Consider the following 27,765-nt stretch of genomic DNA (forward strand, 5'->3'; position numbering starts at 1 on the left):
TCTCTTTGCTGATTGCTAGATCTGGTAAGCCTCATACAATTGGAGAAGAGCTTTTTCTACCAGCAGTAAGAGAGGTTCTACACACAGTTCTACACAAGTCACCTGACAAAATTATAAAAGCTATTCCTCTCAGTGATAACTCTGTTCAGAGAAGAATAGATGAAATGGCTGAAAATATTGAAGAAACATTGTGTAACATGCTTAGGACAACAGAATTTAGTTTACAGTTAGATGAGTCCACTCTGCCAGGCAATGAATCTTTGCTTCTTGCTTATGTTCGTTTCGTCAAAGATGAAAGCTTGGTTCAAGAGCTGTTATTTGCAAGACAGCTTGAAACAGACACAAAAGGGGAGTCAGTATTTCGTGTCGTTGATGATTTTTTCAAAGAGAAAGACATCCCACTTTCTAACATTCTTGCTTGTGCAACAGATGGGGCACCATCAATGGTAGGTCGTCATCGTGGCTTCATTAGTTTCTTGAAAAAAGCTGTACCTGGAGTACTTACAGTGCACTGTGTAATCCACAGGCAGCATCTGGTCGCAAAAAACCTGAGTGGTAGACTACACAAATCAATGAGTACTGTTATCACAGCAATAAATAAAATCAAGGCACATGCCCTCAATTCCCGACTGTTTCGACAGCTGTGCACTGATAATGATGAAGAGTTTGAACGTTTAGTGTTGCACACAGAAGTTAGATGGCTGTCAAAGGGAAACTGCCTGAGACGTTTCTATTCACTGTTTGATACAGTTGTTGAATTCTTCCAAGACTCCAATTCTGTTCTGTGTGATGAACTAAGAAACATGAAGCATGACATTGCTTATTTGGCAGATATATTCGCAAAGTTCAATGAAGTTCATTTGCAGCTGCAGGGAAATGAGGCTAACCTAATTAAAGTCAAATCAGCTATCTCCACCTTCCTGGCCAAGTTACAGTTATTCAAACGAAACATAGCTCGCCATGCACTCTACCAGTTCCCAAGCCTCTCTGAATTGGATGAGGAAAAAGGCATACCAGACGATGACCTTCAAGTGTATTGTACACACCTGGATGAACTGCACAGAGACATGTCTGAGAGATTTGAGGACATTTTATTGCTTGAAATACCAGACTGGGTGATCAATCCATTCCTAAATGTCGACGGTGAAGAAACTGGAGTGGCAGAGGAAGAACTGATTTCAATTCAAAATGACATTGAGCTAAGGCCAAAGTTCAAAAAGTCATATCAAGATTTTTGGTTACAAAAAAAAATCTCTGACTGCTATCAAGTGCTGTGGAACAAGGTCAAGATGTACTTCATTGCCTTCCCAACATCATATTTAGTAGAACGGGGCTTCAGTGCAGTCACCTTGCTTCTTTCCAAGCAAAGAAACCGACTGAAAATTACTGACCGCGGGGATCTACGACTTCTTCTTAGTGAGTTCCAGCCTGATGTTGAGAAGCTTATGTCCCTGCACCAAGCACATCCATCCCATTAATATTACGTGTGAGACAATGAAGGTTACTGGTGGAATGTTTATTTACGATTCTATGTTGCTGAAACAGTTAAAACTGCTAAAAAATAAATTGGTTTACTAAATACTAAATTGGGTTTTATTTGTGAAATACACATTTGTGTTTAACCTTTCTCTTTTCAAATTGCAGCAAACCAAATATTAAGAAAGAGGTTTTTGTTTCCATATGTGCCTTGGGGGGGGCGCTAGGAATTCACTGGGGAGCCAAAGGGGGCGCCAGCCTGCAAAAGTTTGGGAACCACTGGTCTATATGGTCTCCCATGGATGATTTCAAAAGGTGTTAGCCCTTCTGAAGTGGGAGTAATTCTCATATAGAGCTTCACTAAGTCCAGGCACTCTGGCCAAGATCTGCCTGTTGTTTCCATGCATTTTTTCAACCTGCTTTTGATAGTGGAGTTTGCTCGTTCAACCAGGCCAGCGCTCGCAGGATGCCAAGCGCAGTGGTTTTTTAATGTTATCCCAAGGTGTACAGCCATGTTCTGTACAACTTGGTTCACAAAGTGTGGACCATTGTCACTGTAAATGGTTTGGGGGATGCCATGAGTCGGTATGATGGCTTTGCAGATGGCTTTTGCCACTGTTAAGGCATCTGCTCGTTTAGATGGAACTATTTCCACCCATTTGGAAAATGCATCAATCATCACTAAGCAGTATTTGTGAGGTCGACTTTGTGTGAGCTCAATAAAATCCATGTGCATGATTTGAAATGGGTAAGACGGTTTTGGAAATGAGCCTCTCTTAGGTCTCATGTTTCCTTGTGGATTATGTTTCACACAAACAGGACATGCTTTACAAAAAAATTTTAAGTAAGCATCTAAACCAAAGGTAGTGAACTGTTGATGTATGATGGACTTCATCCCTCCTGTCGACACATGGCAAGGCCCATGTGTCGCAATTGCTGCTGCCTTAAAAAGTGATTTTGGTAAAACAGGTTTGTCATTGATGTGGTGGATATTATCTGTATCCATTATTGCGCCTTTTGTCGTCCACATTCGTTTTTCCACCATTGGAGCATTGCCCTGCATATCTGTCAGTATAGTCTTATCTATGAGTTGCGTGTCCTCTGAATCCATTAAAAAAAATTCATGGCCATGTTTCCCTGCTGCTGCTTCTTTAGCAATTCTGTCTGCTAATCTGTTTCCATTTGAGGCTTCATCTGTGCCTGTGGTGTGAGCAGCACATTTACACATAGCTAGTTTAGCAGGTAAATGAATGGCCTCCAACAAGTCTTTTAACAAGGAGGCATGGGTAACCGGCTTACCGGTTGATGTTGTCATCCCTCTGCGCTCCCATTGTTTCGCAAAATAGAACAGAGTAGAAAACGCATACTGACTGTCTTTGTATACAGTGACTTCCTTATCTTCCGCTAATTGACAAGCTCTTGTTAGCGCAATTAGCTCAGCAGCCTGCGCTGACCTGTTGTATGGAAGCTTCTCTGCTTCAACAATCTGGTTTGGCAATTTCACAATTGCATAACCACTTTTATTGTTTCCTTTAGGATCCTTTGAACATGATCCATCCACAAACCACTTTTCCCCTTTGTCAAGTGGCGTGTCGCTTAAATCTTCTCTGGGCAGCTGTAGATGTTCTGTGGCATCCAAACAGTTATGTGGGGTACCATCCCCTGGCAACGGGATCAACGTTGCTGGGTTAAGGACTGTGCACCTCTTTATCACAATGTGTGGTTGTGACAGAAGTGTAGCAGTGTAAGACAGGTGTCTGGCTGGCGACTAAAAGTTCATTTTACTTTGCAGTAGCAACACATCTACAGCATGTGGAACGAGCAGCTCCATTTTGTGAAAGAGCACCACATCTGCAGCTTGTCTCACTGCAAGCGCTGCCGCGCATACTGCTTGGACACAGTCTGGCAAAGATTGAGCCACTGGATCCAATTTTTTGGAATAAATGCAATTGGTCTTAGTTTGCTGCCATGACTCTGCAGCAACACTGAGGTCATAAAACCATTCCTGCAGTCTGCTGTTTGCACAAAGGTTTTATTGTAGTCTGGCAAGATAAGAGTTGTAGTTTCCATCAGAGCCTGTTTCAGCACTACAAAAGCATCATCTGCTACTGGTGTCCACATTATTTTTTCTGTCATTGCCATGGGGACTCCATGCACAATATTCAGCAGCGGTTGTGTCTTTTCCGCATAATGTGGGATCCATGCTCTGCAGTAATTGCAGAGCCCCAAAAATGACATCATTTGTTTTTTTGTTTCAGGTTTCGGTGCATCTGCAATGATCTGCTTTCTGGTTCTTTGTATCTGTCTTTCAGAAGCTGACAAAGTGTGACCTAAATAGTTCACTTCCTGTCTGACCCATTGTAGCTTGTTCTTGCTCACTTTATTCCCTGTTTTGCAGAGAAAGTGTAACAATGCTAAGGAGTCTTCCTTGCAAGCAGCTTCAGTTTCAGAGGCTACCAGGAGATCATCTACATAAACTAGAAGTTGGCTTTTGTTTGACATCTGAAAATCAGCCAAACAGGCCATGATAGCTTGAATGAAAATAGTTGGACTATCAGCAAATCCCCGTGGCAATCTGGTGTACGTATAGCTTTGTCCTTTAAAGGTAAACGCAAACCAAAACTGTGAGTCTGGGTGAATTGGCACTGAGAAAAATGCATTGCTAAGATCAATTACTGTGAAAAACTTCTGGTTAGGTTTCAAAGTGTTCAGAAGTGTGTGTGGGTCAGGCACATTAGGTGCTCTTGTCTGCACTGCATCATTCACTGCTCGTAAATCTTGTATCATTCGCCAATCAATTTTATTGGCCTTTTGGACTGGAAAAATAGGAGTGTTGCAAGGAGAATCCGAGCACTTCCTAATGATTCCTCCTGTCAAAAGATCATTTATAACAGGGGCAATACCATTTATTGCCTCGTGTTTTAAAGGATATTGCTTAACTCTTGGACGCCACTCTGATCTTGGTTTGATCTGTACTGGGGGAATGGACGTTAAAAGTCCTACATCAGATGGGCCCTTTGTCCACAGTTTTTCAGGAAGCCCAGCCAATTCCCCCTCCTCCTCTTCATTCAAACAAATGTCAACTAGTCAGGGAAGCGCACAAGCGCATGCCCTACCAACAGCTACTTCACACACTGTTTGCTTCCACATGTCACAACTGGTACTGTAGCTCCACCCATCACCTTTGTCCTCATAATCAGTGACAGATCCAGCAAGTTTAATTCGGCAACCCACATCTGCCCATGTTACACTGAGGTTTGAACAATGAAATGTGGGGTACAGCCGACAACATGTATTTGTCTTTCTGAGGAGCGGGCAGGAGCACAGCAGCAGCTGCAAATGACCTGCGGTCTGTGTACAGAGCAGTGATTGTTAAAGTTACTTCTGTGTCACTGAGAAAACTTTCAATATAGTCATCATGTGGATCAGTGAGAATATTCATGGTGACATGTAACTGATTACAAGTCATTTCTGATTCAGGTCGGGACAATTGTTTTCGAGCTTCACCCAGCAATCTGCTTGGTAGCTTGGGATTCCGTTCAGGAGTGATGTCATAGGAGCAGCAAATCTGTTCACCTGCTTGTGCAGCATATGAGTCTACATCTCTCACTCTACATGCTCGCATGCCATCCTTTACTGGAATTATTGCAATTCCCAACCGAGTCATCAGATCTCGTCCCAGCAGGTTTATGGGACATTTTGGGGATAGAACAATCGAGACTGAAGCTATGACTCCCGTTTCATCATCTCTCACTACAACTGGATTGGAGATACTCTCCTTGTGTACCTGCCCATCAGCAAATTTCACCCAAATTGTATTTTGGGAGGCCTTTAGATGAGGGACTTTAGTTTTTATTACGGTTTTACAAGCTCCGGTATCACACAAAAACTCTACTTCACTTCCTCCAATGTTTAAGGTAACATATGGTTTTTCTTTTAATGCACTCAGAATGTCCCATGCTGTATGAACATCTACTATTTCTTCCTCTGTAGGAGCACAAGAGGTCATAGGGGAGGAATCTAGTCATGCTGAGAATTTGGCTTTCCCTCTGCCCCTTCCTCCACCCCTTGATTGGTTTTGTTTTGCAAAACGACACTCTCTTGACCAGTGTCCACGTTTCCCACAGTTCCAACAGTTGTCAGAATCTGGTGGGGGTTTTGAATTGTATGGTGGCCTTCGACCTTGTTGGCCTCTACCTCCTCTTCTGACCCGCTGGGACCCTTGGAAGAAGACTGTTGTATCTTCATCTAGGTCATCAACGTCTAGATGAAATACATCAGAACTTTTGCCTTTTTTGATCACTTTTTCAGCATGTCTGGCCCATTGCATAGTTGTTGTCACACTTGCAATATCTACTTCCACCAAATGTTTCCTCACCCAGTTGCCTATTTCAGGGCGGAAATTAGTAAGGAGCGCATTTTTAAGCTGTTGCTGATAAGCACTCTCAGCTGCATCATTGAATGGGATGCCACTATGCACCCTGAATTATTTTTCAAATCTCAAGCGAAAATCATCAGTATCTTCCCCAGGCTTCTGTTTTATTCCTGCCAAATGACCATAATTCGCTCGTCTTTGAAATATAGTTCGCACTCTTTGCACAAGATCATTCCATTGTGCTGCATACTCCCCTCCCAATCGATTTCCCTCAACAGGATAGGGAAAAGGCCCTTGATTATTTCTACCTTTATAATTTCCTCTAACCTTTGCCCAGTCTTTTCCCAAGGAAGACATTGCAGCTTCTCCTGCCTCATGCCCATTTAGTCTATAGGAATGTATGATTCCAACCATGTCTTCTGCCCATTTATCTGGGTCTTCAGCAACAGGGGTAACCCCTTCAACTGCTTTCCTTGCCTCTTCCAAAGTCCATGGCCGAAAAACATATGTATGTGGAGGTTGGCCTTCCCCTCCAATAGGGTTTGGCACCTGTATCATTGGGCACACATCAACATTGTCTAAATTTTGGGAAAATCTAGCAGCAGTGGTCAAACTTCTTGTTTGTACAGGGCTTCTAATAATTTGACCCTGACCTTTTTTGCTGTTATATGGGGGAGGGTGCAGGTCTGTTAAGCTTGGATACAAGTTTTGCGCACGAGCGGAAAGCCCCTCTTGCTCCTCTGCTTGAGGTGCACCTGGGACAGTGCGCCTGCGCACTGTGGCCTCATTGTCTTCCGGCCTGACAAACATAGTCGCAGCCTCATCACTTTTCATCTTTCTATCTTTTGTCTTTTGGATTTGTTCTCTTCTCTCTTGTGAAGCATTCAACCACATTCTAGCACAAATCAATTCTCTCTCTTTTCTCTTCTTTTTCAGTCCCTTTGACTTCCTATTCACACTCTCCTCCAAAACATCAACCACTATCTTCCACACTTCAACTTTCAACTTCCCTTCTACTCCATACTTTTTCTTCCACTTCGGCATGTATTGCATACAATTAACAAATTTACTCGCCATGTACTTCTCATCTCCATCAAGAGCTGGGGATTTACCGTTTTTATTTCCCATCTTAACTTGGTATTTTAGGTTTATACAATTTTGTTTCAAAAATTTATACTCTTTCTTTGAGGATCCTCAATGCAGGTTTAAATTGACCTTTCAACAAATTCTCTTTCTAGTCAATTTATCCTACCAGACACACTCTCAACCACACAAACTCCAGCGCTTTTTATTTTTAGGCCTATCCAGGATGGGTGTAAAACCCTTCCAAACAGCTTGGAAAAACGGACAAAAAAAAAGAATCTACGCCCTTCTTCAATTAGGAAAAAGAAACTCTGTTTTTTCTTAGCCCGTTCCTTCCACTGGGACTTGAACCCAAGCTGTTCTTTGGCCGGAAAAACGTACAAAGAAAAATCTACACTCTTCTTTGATTAACAAAAAAGAAGCTCCGTGTTTCTTAGCACGTGCCTTCCACTGGGACTCTAACCAGAGCCAGATCCCTCAGCTTGGAAAAACAGACAAAGAAGAATCTACGCACCTCTTCGATGAACGAAAAAGAAGCTCTGCTTTTCTTAGCCTGTTTCTTCCCCTGGGACTTGAACCCAAGCTATATTCCGCGCACCTCTACCTTTTACGCGTTTCACAACAACACAATCACACAACTTTAGGGCTTTAACTTACTTGTCCCCTGGCTCGTTGCACTGCCGGGTCCCGTCAATCCACCTCTGTCAGACGAAGGCAGACCTAAGATGCTGGCCCAGCGAAGAATTTCCTTCCCAGGTCTTTCTTTACCAGGTCCGGAAATGGACGCTGGCCCGTCGACGGTGTACAGCGTGTCGTCCTCCGTCAGCCAGATGGCGGGTATGAGAGGTCCCGGGTTTCGGCACCAAAATGTTAGAGTGGTGCTCACTCTAACTTATTTTGCAAGAACCACACGGGAGACAATTAAGTCTTTTGAGACACCTGCAGGTAGAGAGTCCATTCGTCGCTGTGCATACAGCGATGATCGAATGACGCCTGACTCTCGCCTCCTGCATGAGCGTTTTTATTAAGGAAAACAGGGTGGGGGTGAGAGTGGACTGGATAGAGAAGAGAAAGCCCTTGACCTCTAGTCAAAGCATAGCAAGGGAATGTTTTACGACATTGTGTAGGATGGGACAAGCTAGGTTATTTATTACTGGTTACACACCAACATAAGCATAAAACTAATCTACCTAGGTTATTTATTACTGGTTACATTCCAACATAATCATACGATCAAGATAGTTTGGAAAACCCTGACACACTTGTCACTTTACTGGAAATATGGCATATATTTTCATAGAATGTACTGTGTATACGTAGGTTATATAATGTGTTACTAACAGGAATTATAAGGCTGTTGACTTGACTGATATGCACTTTTGTCTTTACTTTTATGCCGTGTTATCTTCACCATACGTTGCCCATAACAAAAAAGCCAGACATTCAATTATTTGAAAATCTATGAATATATTGAAAATATATTAACCTAATCTACCATTATATTCTAACTTTGGGTTGTTGTCTTTTTAGGGATGTGATGTGTTATGGTACGATACAAGCCACGTGTTGTTGTTTTTTTAATCGGAGGGTTAACAAAGAGACCATTGCAGTAAAAGCTCGATGCATTTATGTCAATGGCAGCAACCGACTCCCTGCAGTACATGTTAGTTTTACGGTATAAATAACTCCATGAGCCAACTCGTCATACACTGGCCAATGGCAGATCTTTGATGGTAACATGAACACTTGTACATGTCAGTTTCCGTCTTTTTCCCTTTATCAGTTGTTTCCCTCTCATGTTGTGTTCATGTATGGGTAGAGAAATTTGGATGAGATGGCAGTGTCTGTCATTAACTCGAAGTGCTACATTATACAATATACAGGCATTATGCGGCTAAAAAGAAGCACTATGTATTGTAAATTTTGATCCAATGATGTGTAAATTCATAAAAAATTCCTACCCCGTTTCTACTTTGCGGATCTTTATCACGGGTGGTTCTGGAACGCATCTCCCGCAATAGATGAGGGATCACTGTAATAACACCAAGCCAATTTTGTAAGCAGAGCTCCGGGTCACATCCGTCCCTAACTGCGAATGTAGCGATGCAGAGTGACAAAGAACTCATTTCCCTGACCCAGCCTTTATACAGAACATTTAAACAAAAGGGGGTGCTTTGCTGTTTGTGTGTGTCTTCTTGGTTGTTGGCTGTCATGGAGATAATTGTGTGAGAGGCTGGTCAGCCCGATCCTGCTGTATGGTTTGTTCTCTTTCAGCTGGACTGCCAAAAAGAATTTGTCCTAATTGGTGCATGATTTGATGTCCTTAAGCTGGACTGCCAGCAAAGAAGTTGTCGTAATTGGTGCATGGTTTGATGTCCTTTAGCTGGACTGCCAACAAAGAAGTTGTCTTATTCTTCCCGTGAGATTCATGTCCAGGCCCCCTTCTCCTCTACCATGGGGATTTTCTGCCGCTGGCTCCATGTGAGAGTCTCGACTTGCTAACAGATGTTTCATTGATGTTCAGTTAATTTATGGGATTTCTGTGGGTTTACAATCATCGTAATTGTGATTTTTCTGGCCATTTCTTTACTAAGTTTGATGCATTTTTGTTATGGTTCATTTCTCCTGCCATGAAAGGGACCACGGATGTAGGTCTTGGGGACATGTCGAAAAAAAGAGTGACGTGGATGTAGAGGAGACAGCTCTGTATGTTCGGTGGGCTTGAAAAAGAATAAAAACACCTGTTAAAGGACAAAACATGCAGCTCTTCGTGACTCGTGACTCGAAGCCGCAACATATTTGGCGAGCCAGCCAGGAGGAATGGGTTTTGTTTGAGACCTGCGACAGACATGGGTGATTAGCACCGTTAGCGACTAACGTTAGCGCGTTGCTACCAAAGAAACCCCTGCTCCAACAACGAACCGAAATATTCCTGACAAATGGATCACCTCGTGAGTGCCGAGTATGGAACAAGAAGTGTTCAGGGATGAGAATTTTCCGCGGATCCGCGGATTTCCGTGTTTTTTTCCGTCTAAAGTATTTTCGTGAATTGTGTAAATCCGTTGAGAAAATTATTTTTTTATATATGGAGGGGAGCAGGCAACGTTACCCTCGGCGACTCGCGAGCATTCCCCCGCCCGCCGCGACGGCATATATACTGTATATACCGTAATTTTCGGACTATAAGTCGCGTTTTTTTTCATAGTTTGGGTGGGGGGGCGACTTATAATGTGGAGCGACTTATATATGTTTTTTTTCAAAAATCTTGAGCCAACTCGTCATACACTGGCCAATGGCAGATCTTTGATGGTAACATGAACACTTGTACATGTCAGTTTCCGTCTTTTTCCCTTTATCAGTTGTTTCCCTCTCATGTTGTGTTCATGTATGGGTAGAGAAATTTGGATGAGATGGCAGTGTCTGTCATTAACTTGAAGTGCTACATTATACAATATACAGGCATTATGCGGCTAAAAAGAAGCACTATGTATTGTAAATTTTGATCCAATGATGTGTAAATTCATAAAGAATTCCTACCCCGTTTCTACTTTGCGGATCTTTATCACGGGTGGTTCTGGAACGCATCTCCCGCAATAGATGAGGGATCACTGTAATAACACCAAGCCAATTTTGTAAGCAGAGCTCCGGGTCACATCCGTCCCTAACTGCGAATGTAGCGATGCAGAGTGACAAAGAACTAATTTCCCTGACCCAGCCTTTATACAGAACATTTAAACAAAAGGGGGTGCTTTGCTGTTTGTGTGTGTCTTCTTGGTTGTTGGCTGTCATGGAGATAATTGTGTGAGAGGCTGGTCAGCCCGATCCTGCTGTATGGTTTGTTCTCTTTCAGCTGGACTGCCAAAAAGAATTTGTCCTAATTGGTGCATGATTTGATGTCCTTAAGCTGGACTGCCAGCAAAGAAGTTGTCGTAATTGGTGCATGGTTTGATGTCCTTTAGCTGGACTGCCAACAAAGAAGTTGTCTTATTCTTCCCGTGAGATTCATGTCCAGGCCCCCTTCTCCTCTACCATGGGGATTTTCTGCCGCTGGCTCCATGTGAGAGTCTCGACTTGCTAACAGATGTTTCATTGATGTTCAGTTAATTTATGGGATTTCTGTGGGTTTACAATCATCGTAATTGTGATTTTTCTGGCCATTTCTTTACTAGGTTTGGTGCATTTTTGTTATGGTTGATTTCTCCTGCCATGAAAGGGACCACGGATGTAGGTCTTGGGGACATGTCGAAAAAAAGAGTGACGTGGATGTAGAGGAGACAGCTCTGTATGTTCGGTGGGCTTGAAAAAGAATAAAAACACCTGTTAAAGGACAAAACATGCAGCTCTTCGTGACTCGTGACTCGAAGCCGCAACATATTTGGCGAGCCAGCCAGGAGGAATGGGTTTTGTTTGAGACCTGCGACAGACATGGGTGATTAGCACCGTTAGCGACTAACGTTAGCGCGTTGCTACCAAAGAAACCCCTGCTCCAACAACGAACCGAAATATTCCTGACAAATGGATCACCTCGTGAGTGCCGAGTATGGAACAAGAAGTGTTCAGGGATGAGAATTTTCCGCGGATCCGCGGATTTCCGTGTTTTTTTCCGTCTAAAGTATTTTCGTGAATTGTGTAAATCCGTTGAGAAAATTATTTTTTTATATATGGAGGGGAGCAGGCAACGTTACCCTCGGCGACTCGCGAGCATTCCCCCGCCCGCCGCGACGGCATATATACTGTATATACCGTAATTTTCGGACTATAAGTCGCGTTTTTTTTCATAGTTTGGGTGGAGGGGCGACTTATAATGAGGAGCGACTTATATATGTTTTTTTTCAAAAATCTTCCCCCCCCCAAAAAAAGTGAAACCGTGATAAACGAACCGCGATGTAGCAAGGGATTACTGTAATTTGAATTTCAAGTGACGTCAGCAGCGCGATGCGGCGTGGGGCGGCGGTTGTTTACATAAAGGACAAAGATTGATCACGGGATGACGAAGATGACGAAGGGCCCCACGTACTATCGGCATCATTAGCGGCTTTGTTTCTAAGTGACACGGCGGACGAAGAGTTTGAAGGATTTAAGGATTTGGAGTGACACAGAAGGTTTGAAAAACTATGGCTTTTACGCACGCTCCTACTCTACGGAGCTCTCTTTCACCTCCGTGGATAGAAGTCGGGGGCCGGCGCTCGGCCGGGTGGCTGTCCGGGGAGGTGGATGGGGCTTGGACATGGCTTTTACGCACGCCCGGTCCTGTTCTATGGAGCTCTCTTCCATCTCCGTGGCTGGAAATGCCACCTCCGGGGATGGAAGTCCACGCCGCCACACGCCTGGAAGTCCATGCCGGTGCTTGGGTCCTTGTACTTTGTTAACGCTACAATATAGTTATATACTAGATCTGTGGAAAAACGACGAGGCTGACGTCAGGGCACACGCGCGGCGTTGTTGACAAAAGACAAGGAATTTGATCGATGGATTTAATGATTTGGAGTGACACAGATGGTTTGATAATATTATTGCTTATATAATAGTTATTTGATATCTCATTTATAAATCGTTATATGGGCCTGTGGAATATTTTGAAGTGCAAGCACCGTCAGCGGCGCGCACCCGTTGTTGACAAAGGACGATCGATGGATTTAATGAATTGGAGTGACACAGATGGTTTTATAAACGTGTTATTTATGTAATAGTTTTTTTTTATAACTCTGAATGTTACGTCAGGCCCGTTCTCAGCTCTTTGTTTGTGTTTATGTCACGTTAGCATACCTATCGTTTAGCCTGTTGTTGCTCGTTCATGTCTGTTCTTGGTGTTGGATTTTGTCGAATAAATTGCCCCCCAAAATGCGATTTATACTCCGGAGCGACTTATATGTTTTTTTTTTCACGTTATTGTGCATTTTATGGCTAATGCGACCTATATTCCGGAGCGACTTTTAGTCCGAAAATACAGTATATACGTAAATACTAGATTTGTGGAATAACGACGAGGCTGACGTCAGGGCGCACGCGCGGCGTTGTTGACAAAGGACGAGGAATTTGATCGATGGGTTTAATGATTTAGAGTGCACAGATGGTTTGATATTATTGCTTATACAATAGTTATTTGATATCTAATTTATAAATCGTTATATGGGCCTGTGGAATATTTTGAAGTGCAAGCGCCGTCAGCGGCGCGCACCCGTTGTTGACAAAGGACGATCGATGGATTTAATGAATTGGAGTGACACAGATGGTTTTATAAACGTGTTATTTATGTAATAGTTTTTTTTAATAACTCTGAATGTTACGTCAGGCCCGTTCTCAGCTCTTTGTTTGTGTTTATGTCACGTTAGCATACCTATCGTTTAGCCTGTTGTTGCTCGTTCATGTCCGTTCTTGGTGTTGGATTTTGTCGAATAAATTGCCCCCCAAAATGCGACTTATACTCTGGAGCGACTTATATATGTTTTTTTTCACTTTTTTTTAAAGCCGGATTTGGATACAAAAAGATATCCCAAGCTTTAAACATCTCAAGGAGCACTGTGCAAGCAATTATATTGAAATGGAAGGAGTATCAGACCACTGCAAATCTACCAAGACCCGGCCGTCCCTCCAAATTTTCATCTCAAACAAGGAGAAGACTGATCAGAGATGGAGCCAAGAGGCCCATGATCACTCTGGATGAACTGCAGATAACTACAGCTGAGGTGGGAGAGTCTGTCCATAGGACAACAATCAGTCGTGCACTGCACAAATCTGGCCTTTATGGAAGAGTGGCAAGAAGAAAGCCATTTCTCAAAGATTTCCATAAAAAGTCTCGTTTAAAGTTTGCCACAAGCCACCTGGGAGACACACCAAACATGTGGAAGAAGGTGCTCTGGTCAGATGAAACCAAAATCGAACTTTTTGGCCACAATGCAAAACGATATGTTTGGCGTAAAAGCAACACAGCTCATCACCCTGAACACACCAACCCCACTGTCAAACATGGTGGTGGCAGCATCATGGTTTGGGCCTGCTTTTCTTCAGCAGGGACAGGGAAGATGGCTAAAATTGATGGGAAGATGGATGGAGCCAAATACAGGACCATTCTGGAAGAAAACCGGTTGGAGTCTGCAAAAGACCTGAGACTGGGACGGAGATTTATCTTCCAACAGGACAATAATCCAAAACATAAAGCCAAATCTACAATGGAATGGTTCACAAATAGACGTATCCAGGTGTTAGAATGGCCAAGTCAAAGTCCAGACCTGAATCCAATCGAGAATCTGTGGAAAGAGCTGAAGACTGCTGTTCACAAACGCTCTCCATCCAACCTCACTGAGCTCGAGCTGTTTTGCAAGGAAGAATGGGCAAGAATTCCAGTCTCTCGATGTGCAAAACTGATAGAGACATACCCCAAGCGACTTGCAGCTGTAATTGCAGCAAAAGGTGGCGTTACAAAGTATTAGCGCAAGGGGGCCGAATAATATTGCACGCCCCACTTTTCAGTTTTTTATTTGTTAAAAAAGTTTAAATTATCCAATAAATTTTGTTCCACTTCACGATTGTGTCCCACTTGTTGATTCTTGACAAAAAATTTAACTTTTATATCTGTTTGAAGCCTCAAATGTCGCGAAATGTTGAAAGGTTCAAGGGGGCCGAATACTTTCGCAAGGCACTGTATAACAATATATTCGAGTTATTTTGCCTCATTCAAATCATGCAAAAACTGTCTATCACATCTTAATATCTGAACATTTAAATATGTAAACTAAAGTGCAATCACATTTGTAAATGAATGGCTTCTGGTTTTTGAAATGTAAATAAAACAATCTACTGTGATAAAACAACAAAATTGCAATAACTGCATTAACCATCAAAGTGAAGTCTAACTGTAACTGTAGTCTTGAAACATCCGAATAAGGAAAAACATTGCAATAAAATAATGCAAACTGCTACCGCTATTGTTGGGGAGCCTGAGGACTGTATAGGGAGTTGGCTCGGATGGTTATGCTCTTTTCGCCCCCCGGTGTCGGTCAGAACACAGAAGGGAAGACATGGTGCAGTTTTGATTGCTTTACTGAATTATTGGCAAAAAAGTAACAGGCACTGTGGCTCATAGGGGCATACAGGCAAACTGGCAAAAGGGTATAGGCACAAATTTGGTCATAAGGAAATGAGAGCAGATGTGTGTAGTGTGCATGGGTGAGTCTTTGGGTATGCGAATGTGATTCTTGTGTGTGTGATTATTGTGTGTGTGTGTGTGTGTGTGTGTGTGTGTGTGTGTGTGTGTGTGTGTGTGTGTGTGTGTGTGTGTGTGTGTGTGTGTGTGTGTGTGTGTGTGTGTGTGTGTGTGTGTGTGTGTGTGTGTGTGTGTGTGTGTGTGCGCGCGCGCGCGTGTGGAGTGTGTGTGCGTGTGTGTGTATGTGTGTGGTGTGTGGTGTGTGTGTGTCTGCAACAGACAGAAATACAGCACATAAGTCAATGCTCAACTTCTGACGTCACACAACACTAGTAGACGGCACACATTACATAACTAACTGCGCGTAACGGTTCCGCTATATTAAATAACCATAAATGAAATACTCTCGGCAACACACCAAACATAAGTCATCGAGACAACAAAATACATTTGCTGGCGACCGTTAGTCGCCGTGCCGCTGCATAACGGCTGTAGTCATGCGTGTACGCTGCTCGTATGAATCGAGGCAAACTTAAAGGAGCGCGCCGGAGCTGTCAATCAAACGGTGCGCACACGAAGCAAACCGCGATCGGACAAACGGCACAACAGTGGACAGTCGTAACAATGAAATGTCTATACAGTAATCCCTCGCTACATCGCGGTTCGTTTGTTGCGGTTTCACTACATCACGGAGTTTTTTTTCCAAATTCAAAAAAATTCATATTAAAAAAAAAACTTCTAATTTGGGAAATTATGGCACGAAAGTTGCCCACACACCAGCAGAAGGCAGGGAGTGCCCACACAATTGCAGTGCGTACACTTGTACCTTTTTATAAAAATGTTTTTATAATAATAAGAGTTCTAAAAACATATTTACAATGTTGTACCTTGTTATAGAAAAATTGTTAAAGAAAAAAGAAGTTAAAGAACTTTTCAAATCCTACCCCCTATCTCTTCTATCTATTCATAATACAGATTTTTCTATACCTATGTACTTATATACCATAATTATATACCACACACATTACTACACTTGTGTAATAATGCACAATAATCAGAACAATAATACCATGTGCTAAAATGCAATAATCAGAGTAATCAATAATAATCAATGATATAATCAATACATTATGATCAATACCATATAATTAATACAATAATCAATCATCTATATTTATATAATAACACAGATAGGACTGTTTTACAATACCCATGCTACCCCTCTTCCCTGTATTTGGCCCAAATAGATAGTTTGTATTTATTTTTAAATTGGTTGATGGTTGGACATTGTTTCATTTCCGTGCTCAGGCTGTTCCATAGGTTCACTCCGTAGATTGTTATGCAATGTTTTTTTATTGTGGTCCGGCAATTTTGTACTCTGAAGTTTAATGGCGCTCTCAATTCGTAACCTCCTTCTCTATCATGAAACCTTATCTGTAGTTGTTTTGGCAATAAATTATTTCTGGCTTTATACATAAATTGTGCTGTCATTAAATCTATAGTATCTTGCAATTTGATTACTTTTGACTTTATGAATAATGGATTGGTATGTTCTATGTAACTGACTTTGTTGATGATACTTATGGCTCTTTTTTGAAGGATGAATGATGGCTCTAATGAACATTTGAATGTGTTGCCCCAGACCTCTATGCAATAAATAAAGTACGGTGAAACCAGGGAACAGAACAGAGTGCGGAGTGATTTGCTGTTTGAATAGTGTCGTGCTTTAGCTATGACTGAAATGCTTTTAGAGATTTTTGTACAGATATATTTAATGTGAGGTTTCCATCACACCAAGAAATTTGATTTCATGTACTCTTTCAATGCGAACACGCTCTATCTGTACTGCTGCCTTGCTGTCAATCTTTCTATTACTGAATATAATGAATTTTGTCTTGCTTAAGTTTAATGATAACTTATTTGTATTGAACCAAGATTTTATTTTGATGAATTCTGATGTGATATTATTCAAAAGCTGCTGCAAATTCTCACCTGTACCAAGGATGTTGTGTCATCAGCAAACAGAATGAATTTGAGTAATTGAGAAGTTTTACATGTCATTTATGTACAACAATTTGGGTCCCAACACTGACCCCTGTGGCACACCACAAACAATGTTCAACCAGCTTGACTGTACATCTTCTATTTTTACAAATTGCTTCCTGTCTTTTAAATAACTTATGATCCAATGTAGTGCAGTACCTCTAATCAGAATAGAATAGAATAGATCTTTATTGTCATTGTCACACATGTGCAACGAAATTTAAAAAGTGCCAACCGATCAGTGCATGAAATAAAATAAAAAAAAATAGAATAAAAAGATAAAAAAATACAAGCTAAAAACCCACAGAAGAACATACACAGACATACCGTAATTTTCGGACTATAAGTCGTGTTTTTTTTCATAGTTTGGGTGGGGGGGGCGACTTATACTCAAGAGCGACTTGTGTTTTTTTTCAAAGATTTTCAAAAAAAAAAAAAAATGAAACCGCGATAAACGAACCGCAATGTAGCAAGGAATTACTGTAATTTGAATTTCAAGTGACGTCAGCAGCGCGACGTCGCGGTCAGCAGCGCGACGTCAGCAGCGGCTGGAAGTCCACGCCGCCACACGCCTGTAAGTTTGTTTTGTTAAATAAAGAGCCGTTTACCAAACCCACGTCTTTCCTTGAACTTTGTTAACGCTACAATATAGTTATATAGTAGATCTGTGGAGTAACGACGAGGCTGACGTCAGGGCGCACGCACGCGCGGCGTTGTTGACAAAGGACGAGGAATTTGATCGATGGATTTAATGATTTAGAGTGCACAGATGGTTTGATAACATTATTGCTTATATAATAGTTATTTGATATATAATTTATATATCGTTATATGGGCCTGTAGAATATTTTGAAATGCAAGAGCCGTCAGCGGCGCGCACGCATTGTTGACAAAGGACGATTGATGGATTTAATGAATTGGAGTGACACAGATGGTTTTATTAACGTGTTATTTATGTAATAGTTTTTTGAATAACTCTGAATTTCACGTCAGGGCCGTTCTCAGCTCTTAGTTTGTGTTTATGTCACGTTAGCATACCTATCGTTTAGCCTGTTGTTGCTCGTTCATGACTGTTCTTGGTGTTGGATTTTGTCGAATAAATTGCCCCCCAAAATGCGACTTATACTCCGGAGCGACTTATATATGTTTTTTTTCACTTTTTTGGGCATTTTATGGCTGGTGCGACTTATACTCCGGTGCGACTTATAGTCCGAAAATTACGGTAATAATTTTCTTTTAGCGGCATTCAATGTGACTACCGCTGTAGGGTAAAAACTGTTGGCGAATCTGCTAGTCCTTGACCTAATTGATCTGTAGCGTCTGCCTGATGGCAACAGTTCGAAAAGGGAGTGGCCAGGGTGGGAAGTGTCCTTCAGAATGTTCTGTGTTTTTTTGAGACAGCGGGTTCTGTGTAGGTCTTCCAGTGTGGGGAGAGGGCAGCCAATGATCTTCTGTGCTGTGTTGATGACCCCTTGGAGCTTTTTCCTCTGAGCAGCAGTGCAGCTGGAGTACCAAACACATATACAGTACGTTAAAGTGCTTTCTATGGAGCAGCGATAGAAGGACACCAGCAGTCTTTGTGTAATGCTGTGCCTCCTCAGCACCCTTAGGAAGTAGAGTCTCTGCTGGGCCTTTTTAAGCATCTCAGAGGCGTTCACGCCCCAGGTGAAGTCCTCCTCGATGTGGACTCCCAGGTAGCGGAAAGAGGACACCCTCTCCACACAGACCCCGTTGATGATAACTGGTGGAATGTCCGTTTTATTTTTCCTCCTAAAATCAATGACCAGTTCTTGGGTTTTAGCCGTGTTTAGGAGGAGATTGTTCTCTCCGCACCACTCCGATAGCTGCACCACTTCGTCCCTGTAGGCCAGGGGTCACCAACTCCGGTCCTCAAGGGCGCCAATCCAGCCTGTTTTAGGTGCAGCCCTACAACAACACACCTGATTCAAATAATCAGGATCGCTATCAGCCTTAATAGAGCTTGCTGATGAGCTGATCATTTGAATCAGGTGTGTTGTTGTAGGGCTGCACCTAAAACAGGGTGGATTGGCGCCCTTGAGGACCGGAGTTGGTGACCCCTGCTGTAGGCAGACTCATCCCCCTTTGAGATGAGCCCCACCACGGTTGTGTCATCCGCAAATTTCACGATGGTGTTGCTGCGGTGGGCGGGGGTGCATGTATGTGTGTAGAGCGTGTAAAGCAGTGGGCTCAGTACGCAGCCCTGTGGGGAGCCGGTACCAAGACTGAGAGGTGTGGATGTATGACGGCCCACTCTCACCCTCTGGCTGCGACCCGTCAGGAAGCTCTTAATCCACCTGCAAGTATTATGTGGAAGTCCCAGGCCCCCCCAGTCTGTGGGGGAGGATGGTGTTAAAAGCAGAGCTAAAATCCACGAAGAGCATCCGCACATAGCTCCCCGGCTGCTCCAGGTGGGACAGTGCAGCGTGGAGGGCTGTAGCTACTGCGTCCTCTGTGGATCTATTCGCCCTGTAGGCAAACTGGTGGGGGTCAAAACCTCTGAACAGGAGTGCTGTGATGTGACCCCGTACCAGCTTTTCAAAGCACTTCATCACCACCGGGGTGAGTGCGACTGGCCGGTAGTCATTAAGGCTGGTGATGTGGCGTTTCTTGGGCAGGGGGACTATAGTGGAGGACTTTAAACAGGATGGGACGGTGGACTCGGTAAGGGACTGGTTGAAAATCTTTGTGAAGACCTGCGCAGTCCTTCAGGACACGCCCAGTGACGCCGTCAGGACCCGCAGCCTTCCTCGAGTTGATGGTCCGCAGCGTGCGCCTCACCTCGTGCTCCTTCACTGTGAGGGTGAAGCTGCTGCGGACTGTGGGATGTGATGTGGCCGCTTCAGGCGGCTCGGACTTGAACCGGGCAAAGAAGGTATTGAGGACCTCTGCCAGTGAGGCGTCCCCTTCAGCAGCTCCGATGGTGGTTCTGTAGTTGGTGAGATGCTGGACTCCCTGCCACACCTGCTTGCTGTTGTTGCTGTCCAGGTGATCCTCAATCCTCTTCTTGTAGGCAAGCTGGGCCTCTCTGATGCCTCTCCTCAAGTTGGCTCTGGCTGTGCTGTAGAGAGCCCCGTCCTCAGACCTGAGGGACAGGGCGGTGTCCCTCTCCTCCAGCAGCCGAAGGACCTCCCGGGTCATCCAGGGCTTCTGGTTGGGGTATATCCGTATAGGTTTGTCCACAGTGACAGTGTCTGTGCAGTGCTTGATATAACACAGAACACTGTCTGTGAACACGTTCAAGTCCCGGTGTTTGAAGATGTCCCAGTTAGTCCTGTCGAAGCAGTCCTGCAACTGCTGAGAGGCGTCATCAGGCCAGGTTTTAACAGTTTTAGTGATGACAGGAGCTGATTTCCTGATGGTGGTATATGCCGGGATTAATAGCAGTGACATGTGGTCAGACTGGCCCAGGTGAGGTAGCTGTTTTGCCCTGTAGCCTAGCTTGATGTTGGAGTAGACCTTGTCCAGAGTGTTAACTCCTCTAGTGGCACATTTAACATGCTGGTGGAAACTAGGGAGTGCTGCTTTCAAATCTACATGATTAAAGTCCCCTGCCATGATGTGGACTGCGTCAGGATATCTGCTCAGCTGGCTGCTAATACTGCCATGTAATAGTCCAATAGCTAGCTTAGCATTAGCCTCCGGAGGTATGTATACAACAGTCGTCATGACTACGGTAAATTCACGAGGGAGGTAAAAGGGCCTGCATTTAATAGTCACATACTCCAGGTCCGGGCAGCAGTGACTGTCTACAGTCACCATATTAGTACACCAGTTGTTATTGACGTACATACATACGTACGGACTCGGACTCGGACCCGGACTCGGTGCTGATTTTGACCGAGTCCACCGAGTCCGACAATAAAAAAAAGAGGCAAGACGCAGCCAGAGAGTGTCAGGTTACAGTCAGCGCGGTAGGAGTTGGAAGAAGCAGTAAAAACTCCACCAAACTCGTCGTAATGACCCGTGATATATGTTATATCCTTACTATTTTCCAGGTTCTTAGATAGCAAGAATAGGTCGGACAACGACGTGAATGATAACTGCTTTATTCCTTACTCACAGTGCGTTCACAGGGCGTACCAGAACAACACAGAATGCCCATCCCGCTTCCGGGGTTTTTCTACTACGGAATTTGAGTTAGCCCAAAATACACAACATCTCTTCCCCTCTTACAATGAACGTGCTATATGCATGAACAACATAGTCTTATGCACCTATAACTTGACATCTTCAAGATCTATCAATAACTACCATTAAACAATTATCATATATGGTCCAGACAATTATGACAATAATATTCCCATGAAACCTTAACTTTGGGTGAGGGTGGACTACCTCGAATTATACCGAATTATAGCGAAAAACCGATGTCGTACGGCGTCGTACGGCGTCAACACTATGTTGTTTTCAATAAAAACATGAACTCACGTTTGCGTCAGTCAATTTTAATTTTTATAAAGGATTATTCTCATTTGATGTCTTTAAATTCATCCGCGTTCTGCCATTGAAGCGGGGTGCATTCAAAGACCAGTCGTACAGACGGAAACGTTTTGTGATCAAATCTTTCATAACGAGAATGATTTGAGTGAATTGATCTGAATGAATAATTGAAAAAATTTCAGTTCTGAAGGCTCCTTTTGTCCCAAGCAAAGTGACAGATGGTGGGGAGGGGGGATAAAAATTGTAAAATCAATTCACTCAAATCATTCTCGTTATGAAAGATTTGATCACAAAACGTGTGTGGCTTTTTCTTAAATGAACACGTTTGACATTGCTATCGTGTCAGCTTTTAATTATATTGTGCTGTTATGTTAAAGCAAATTAATAAATGCAACAATATTAATTTGCTTTGAAAATACCTGAGTAATAAAATAAAATGGATGGATGGATGAATGATGATCACAATTAAGTATAAAGTCTCCTTTGTAATATATACTCCTTGTAGCCCGTACCCAAAAAGAGGAGTTTCTTTGCATCGAGGTTTATGCAAAGAGCTCACGTAATTATATTGTTGCGTTTTGGTGAAGTGAATGAGTGTTCCGTCTGTACGACTGGTCTTTGAATGCACCCCGCTTCAATGGCAGAACGCGGATGAATTTAAAGACATCAAATGAGAATAATCCTTTATAAAAATTAAAATTGACTGACGCAAACGTGAGTTCTTCATGTTTTTATTGAAAACAACATAGTGCTGACGCCGTACAACATGGGTTTTTTGCTTTCCAAATAAGGGGTCGTCACTAATTATTTGTGTTTAGATAAATGTCTGAGCTATAATGGTGTAATTAATGATTAAAACTTGAAAGTATCTGTTTATTGTATTCGTTTATATGTTTAATAAAGACAAAGCCATCACAAAACTCTTGTAATTATTTAGATTTTGATCTAAATTAGCCTTGAATAAAGACTAAGCAGGCACATGAATTAACAGAAAAAATGGACAGCCGGACTCGGACTCGGACTCTTGGTCAAGAGGCCGGACTCGGACTCGGTGCAAAAATCCGACCGAGTCCACAGCTCCCTAAATTGTGGACCAAATCCAACAAATGTTTTTTCAAAGGGATTTAACCTTTCCACTCAAACTGACTTTTTTTTTTTAACTCTTGAATACTTTAGCTCCAGGACCTAGTCAAATATATTACATTACAAAACATGTACAAAGCTTTCAAAAAATTGTTGCCTGAAAATATCAAATGTGTATTCAAACTGTTGGATTTAGGGAGCGCTATCTGCGCCTCACGGCAAAAGCCATTGCTTGTTGGGTTGGGGACCACTGCTATAGAGGCTACAAAATAAGTTAACACATCAACTTTATAAATAGTCTATTTGCCGCCATTAGAACCACATCTATACTATTGTGCTGAAGTTGAGGGTCACACTAATAGATCTTCACTGAAACCTCTTTTCAAACTGAAAAAACAAGCAACAATAATTCTATTTTAACCTTTCCACTCAAACTGACTTTTTTTTTTTAACTCTTGAATACTTTAGCTCCAGGACCTAGTCAAATATATTACATTACAAAACATGTACAAAGCTTTCAAAAAATTGTTGCCTGAAAATATCAGATGTGTATTCAAACTGTTGGATTTGGTCCACAATTTCGCTATCTGCGCCTCACGGCAAAAGCCATTGCCAATCACCTGTTATCCAATTTACTCACTGCGTGCTCGTTTGATTTCTTCAGATTTAGGAAAATGCTAAGACACTGAAGCAGAAATTAGACTTACACAGGTTGGTTGAGTTCAATCACAATTCTTGTTAAGAAAGCTCTGTTTTCAGGAAAGTACAATACAGCGCCGGGCCTTTCAAGAGCAGAAAGTCTCCATTCAGAAAGGCAACGTTCAAGGTTCTTTGGTCAGTTTATATTCAGTTGCACAGGCCGGTGTGGGGCGAGTTTGATGGGTGATGAGTCGTTGGGGTGGGGCGAGTTCGCAGTAGAGTTTGATTCCATGGGAGTGGATGCTGGTTATGGACGATTCGGTGTGTGTGTGGGGGCTGCCGTCTTCCATCTTGTCTTTCGGCCTTGGTGATCATCTTTGGCCGAGTCCTTGGCTGTCTCCCTCTGGCACCAGCTGGTTTTATCTCCAAGTTACCTTCCTGTAAACATTCTGCTCCATTCTTACACTGTCGCACCTCATCCATTCGTCATTCTTTCAATTTTGTCATTTTGTACGGAATTATGTGAGCTTTTGGCTGTGACATCATCAATTTATTAATGTTCCCTGACGATGCAAAGTTTGTTCTTATGATACTCAATGTCTTTGCTTACATCATTACATTCTTAGTTTAATCAGGCTTCCAACCGTATCTCTTCTTTGTTAAGCAAAATATTTCCCTCTGTGCAGAGCGTTCAGTAGTAATCGAAAAGCTGGCGTCTCACATTTAGGCGACATATGACGTTTAGTCAAAACACAAGATATAATCAAGTACTGAACGGTCAAGACGACTCTGGCCGTGTCCATGATTTAGAGAAAAAACATCAGGCATGCATTACACAGTTCCTTAAGGGTCATTAAGCTATTTAGGCAACATATCAAAAGACATTTATTTTGCAGTGCACAGAAATACATATTGAATCGTGAAGTTGTAGCAACCTCTGTTATTATCTTATATCAAAGAATGTCTAGTTATGTCTTCTTTATTGGTTGACTCCATGAATATACTTGTCTGCTTAGATACTTTATCCAAGGAGATGTGAGCGTATCTGTTATTGTGGCTAGGCGGGTTTTGTGTCTTTTGACCCTATTCCTTCACTCCCCCAATGAATATGATTTTCTGGTTCGTTATAGTAAGGTATACCTCCATCCAATTTCGAAGCACGTCCATGTCTGATCCCGGTGTTCTGTATATACAGCTTACCACAATATTTCTTTTTGCTCTACTTATCTCTATGGTTAAACATTCAAACATATTATCCACAGTAGTTGACATACTTTCGATCACTTTGAAATTATAAATTACGTCTAGATATATTGCTACACCACCACCAATTTTATTCCTCCTATTTATATATAGCAACTCGTATCCTTCCATCTCAAATTCCATGCCTCGCTATTAAACCATGTTTCAGAAATTAAAATTATATTGAAGGGCTGTGTAAATTGTTTTAAATAATCCTTAATGTTTTGAAAATTGGCATACATGTTTCTGCTATTGGAGTGAATTATTGATATTTTGTTTTCGTCCGTAAAAGTGCTTTTGTATTGTTCATCTGTATAGTAGTTACAGTCATTGTTGAGGTTCAAGAGAAAATTGTTTTCCGGATCAATATCAATTCCAATGTCTAGCTGCTTGTAGGTTGTGTAGTTGAAAGTATTTAGTTCAGTCTGTTGAAGTTCATTAATTCTGAGTATTGCTTGTGATTCAGAGTGCTGTGTCTGTGTAATGTCCAGAGTCATGCAGAGTGTTGTGTTTTACGTACCCACTGTCCGTTGTTCAGTGTACTAAGGTTGGTTATGCTGCTTGGGCGTACTGGTGCGTGGATGGATGATCAGTCTGTCATTTCGTAGGTAGGCCATGTCTCCTCTTTCTCTTGCTGCTCTCAACTCTGGCATAAGCTCTTTTCCTTTCCATTTGACGGAGTCTGTGTAGTCCTCGTTGATATAGATTCTTGTGCCATGAAGAGCTTTTGCCTGCTGCAATATGGCGTCTCTGTCTTTATACCTGAGGAGTTTAACAACTATAGGTCTTGGTTTGCCACCTTCACTAGGTTTCCCTATACGGTGTGCTCTCTCTATTTCTACCTTGTGCTGTAGTTTAAGTTTTTCTTTCAAAATGTTTGTGATTGTTCCCTCTGTATCAGCCCAGGTTTCTTTTGGTGCTTCTGCCACTCCATCAAATACCAGGTTGTTTCTTCTGGTTTGTCCTTCCGGGTATTCCAGTTTGTCAGTCATAGTTAGCAAACTTTCACATACTTTAAATATGTCAGCCTGCATTGTGTTGGCTTTTTCAGTTTGTTTGTCGTTGCAAGATTTCAGGTCATCCACCTCTTTTTGGGTGAATTGCAGACTCACCTTGACCTCTTGGATATCTTTAATAAGAGTCTCAAATCTTTTATTTGTGGAATCCATAATAAGTTGGACGAAGCCTTTAAAGTTCTCCTGCTGCTGTTGTAGGAGGGCCATAAACATATCCTTCTGTTTTTCAGGTCAGATACCTGATACATGTACTCACCCTCCTCATCTGGCTTCGTCTCCACTTTTTTAGGCATCTCTGTGTCTGCTCTTTTTCATCTACCCAGGGTTGTACGAAAGGCGGCTGGCCGCCGCTGTTGTTAGCCACCAGGCGCTAGTAGCCGCGCTGGGCCTTCTCTTCAGCTGCCGCTAGGTGTTAGCACGTTGCGCTGCTCCTCCGTCCGGTGCCGTTAGCCACCGCCGCTGGGTCTCAGTTGTTCACGATTAAGCCTGATCCTAAGTAGTGGTGGATGGCTCCGTGTAATGATATGAAAAGCCAAGTGTTTCCTGGGAAACTGCAGAAAACTGTTCATCCTCAGTGACTGTGTCACCATAGATGAGAAACTTGTACCTTTCCCCTATTTCATTTATTAGTAATGAAATCTTCAACTGGCGGCTCGGTGGGGCACTGGGTAGCACATCCGCCTCACAGTTAGGAGGGTGCGTGTTCGATTCCACCTCCAGCCCTCCCTGTGTGGAGTTTGCATGTTCTCCCCGGGCCCGCATGGGTTTTTTCCGTTCATTCTGGTTTCCTCCCACATCTCAAAAACACGCTTGGTAGGCTGATTGAGCACTCCAAATTGTCCCTAGGTGTGAGTGTGAATGCAAATGGTTGTTTGTCTCTGTGTGCCCTGCGATTGGCTGGCAACCGGTACAAGGTGTCCCCCGCCTACTGCCCGATGACGGCTGGGATAGGCTCCAGCACACCCGCGACCCCCGTGGGGACTAAGCGGTTCAGAAAATGGATGGATGGAAATCTTTAACTATCCTGGTAATGCAATTGACAATAGATTATCTTTTGCAATATCAACCTATCTTTAATTTATTATTTTAATCTTCCTATCTATCCTGGAAATGTAATTGACAATAGATTCCCATTTGCAATATCAACATATTTGCAGACAGCACAGGATATATTTACAAGTTAATTTACAATGGTAATGGTTCGAGGAATGTCAGTCTGAATATACATTTTCATCTAACCAAATATTGCTTTGCAAAAAGTTTGGACACCCCTGGCCTAGAGAGTTGTATTTCCAAGAAGTACTGTTTAAGGCAGGGGTCACCAACTCCGGTCCTCAAGGGCGCCAATCCAGCCTGTTTTAGATGTATCCCCCCTGCAACACACCTGATTCAAATAATCAGGATCGCTATCAGCCTTAATAGAGCTTGCTGATGAGCTGATCATTTGAATCAGGTGTGTTGTTGCAGGGCTGCACCTAAAACAGGCTGGATTGGCGCCCTTGAGGACCGGAGTTGGTGACCCCTGGTTTAAGGCAAAGAGAGGCAACTCAACCGCGGTCCCTGTACCCATCACTAACACCACTAGTCATAATATCATTCTGTACCCGCGTATTAATTTGGGACGTGTTGAAGGGGTCAAAGCTATGTACCCACCAGCCCTAAGCCTGCAAGCAAGCCAAAAATTGATGAAAATGAGGTAGACTTCAAAATGTCATCATCTTCTCCCAGTAACATCTGTGAAACTTGGGACCCTCCGGTAATGCTAGACCATCCAACTAATGAGCAGCAACAGGTAGTGAAGGAAATGCTCCGGGAAGAGCATTTGCTCGACATAAAAATGATGTCGTAAGCATTCCTACTCTCCGCATGCACATTTCGCTTCATGATCATACACCAAAAAACATATTAGCATCCCAAAACCCATACACCATGAAGTAAAAGCTTATCTGCAGGATTTAATCAACTGGGGTTGGGTCACAAAATGAAAGTCACTGTACTCTTCACCAATAATGTGTGTAAGAAAGAAATCGGGAGAGCTTAGACCAGGGGTGGGCAAACTACGGCCCGCGGGCCACATCCGGCCCACGGGACCGTTTAATCCGGCCCGCCAACCCTGAACAAATTGTATTATGAAACTTTTTTTTTGGTCATTTTGCCTGCAATGACTGCGTTTCCCCAGTAGATGGGGAACAGCTCGCCTGCGC

The 27,765-nt window shown here is 42.8% G+C and overlaps 1 protein-coding gene and 2 long non-coding RNA genes across 3 annotated transcripts in view; 2 read left to right on the top strand and 1 right to left on the bottom strand.

Moving 5' to 3' along the window:
* The window catches only part of LOC119131444, a 546,859-nt gene that overhangs the window by 355,405 nt on the left and 163,689 nt on the right, over positions 1-27,765 (bottom strand). The gene's annotated exons all lie outside the window — the stretch shown is intronic.
* Positions 1-27,765, top strand: part of LOC119131419 (SWI/SNF-related matrix-associated actin-dependent regulator of chromatin subfamily B member 1) — an 82,159-nt gene that overhangs the window by 16,229 nt on the left and 38,165 nt on the right. The window lies entirely within an intron of this gene.
* Positions 664-1,467, top strand: LOC119131450. Its single transcript, XR_005099662.1, has 3 exons — positions 664-679; positions 751-752; positions 1,231-1,467. It is a non-coding gene; the product is annotated as an uncharacterized LOC119131450 (long non-coding RNA).

The sequence above is a fragment of the Syngnathus acus genome, chromosome 12, assembly GCF_901709675.1.
Source record: "Syngnathus acus chromosome 12, fSynAcu1.2, whole genome shotgun sequence".
NCBI classification, from domain to species: domain Eukaryota; kingdom Metazoa; phylum Chordata; class Actinopteri; order Syngnathiformes; family Syngnathidae; genus Syngnathus; species Syngnathus acus.